This window comes from Haliotis rufescens, unplaced genomic scaffold (assembly GCF_023055435.1).
Source record: "Haliotis rufescens isolate VD_foot unplaced genomic scaffold, xgHalRufe1.0.p SCAF_1, whole genome shotgun sequence".
In the NCBI taxonomy this organism is placed as follows: Eukaryota; Metazoa; Mollusca; class Gastropoda; order Lepetellida; family Haliotidae; genus Haliotis; species Haliotis rufescens.
In genome coordinates, this window is record NW_025963779.1 from 14,877,681 (window position 1) to 14,879,728 (window position 2,048).

The following is a 2,048-nucleotide window of genomic DNA, read 5'->3' on the forward strand; positions in this document are numbered from 1 at the left end:
CTGAATATTGTCAATTTGTTATCGTCTACATTCATGACGAGAGTGAAGACAGGAAAGACTTTAATGTGTTTAATTGGGTTTTTTTTGGGTTTTTTAAAACCTGCTTGAAGCTGATTCGCCATAAAACGTTTCTGTATCACTGACACCTCGGAAATACATTGTCCTGCTATATTTATCTTATTTTGAGATACTACCTTACTTAGGTGTTAGAGTTATTGTTGAGCAATTACTGTTTTGAACATTTGGTTGGAAGTTACACTTACATTACAAATAACGTACATGTATGCTTCAATGGCATATGGCCCCGCCTGGTTAGCAGAGTGACTAAATGTATTAATTGATTCTCTTCTGACATCAAATGCAATATAAAATAGATGCAACATTCCTGTCGACGTGACGAATGACACGATTTTCAAATTTGGTACAGGAAATGAACATGTAGCAAGAATAGTATTCATTGCAATGAACAGACCTATTCGAATGACATTTATGAATTTGTTTTCAACATAAACGTATGGAATCCTAGAGGGACATTGTCACGTTGTGGCCCTTACACATACAAGCAAACAGTATCATAATTAACCGAAGGGCAAACATGCATGCGACAGCGAGACAACGTCCCTTCTAGGTTCATAGAAACCTTCTATGGTAATCTCTCCCGTGTTAATATCAATTCGGAGTTAGAGTGTGTCGCCAAAAACGAGGCGGCTAAATGGATCGGTGGTCAGCTGACGTGGTTTTGATTTTTTGTCATCATAACCCAACGGCCTGGATCATGGCTCATGATATCAATCACTGGGTCGACTGGTCCAGACTCGAATATGTGCTGGCCACAAAACAATACAGCCACTATGATTTGCTTGTGTCAGTGTATTCAGACCATGACTGGTAAATTAGAAAATGTGTCTGAGATACCGCTGATGTGACGTTAAATGTTAACTCGCTCACTAGAACACTGATGTGTTGTGGATAATACAATCTTATAGTTAATTCCCACCCAAAGCGACAAAACATATCCAGTAGAAATCTCTGCATAAAGCAGAGTCGGTTGTGCGATGCCGACTATATCATGAGCACGCGTTTCATAATTATGAATCACTATCAAACAGTAATGATACCAGGTGTTCGCGAAAAAGGTGAGCGAACCCTGCCCCACCGGTGGCACCCATCACACACACACATGCAAAGGCAAGTCAATTGTTCACCTGAAAAACACGGGAACATACGGTACAGGTCAAAATAGGGAATTGCATCGAACATCAGTTTTGTCAAATTTGGAAGTTTCCTTCACATGTCCACAATAAAACATTTTGAAAGCTTTACTGGGGCAATGAATGTTGTAACCTTGATCAAACAACTACTGAGTCGTATGAATCTTGGTAGAAAGAGCATGCTCGATTGTGTCTCAAAAGTTGTGAAATGTAACCCCCAGAGGTTGGAGCTGCTAGAATATTGCTCGACAAGAAGGGAAATTTGACCATTGGAAAGGGCAGAGTCATCCCTCTTGTCATACAGCCTCGTGGAGAGTGTTTTGACACTCTGAATCTTTATGCATTGAGATAACTATGGAACAGATGAGGCGGTCTCACTTGGTCTCCTTTATTTCCAGTTCTGGTTGGTAAACCAGTAGAAGGGAATTTGAATATTTGATTGTTATTGAATGATATCAGATTATCGATATTCTTGAAGCTTAACATAAGCTTCTTGGCCAAATTGCCTTGTTTTGACTTCCCCTATCCGAACAGAAATTCCGATTCATATGCATAGAAACAGATCCGCAAGAAGGGGAGCATAACGGATTCCCATGTGGAGTACGATGTCCTCATTATATGGTTTAACGGACAGAGGATTAGGATGTTATAAATAAGAATGTGAAAAATAGACAACAAATGTACAGAAACGTGTGCCAGTCGTGAGGGCGAGGGTTCTGAATAATAGTGACGCTTTGGGGTTCACCAGTTCATGGTATTAAATATTATCAAGCATATGTTTCATGTGTTACAACAAAGTAGAGCTAACTGGAATCAAATATACACTTATGACTATTT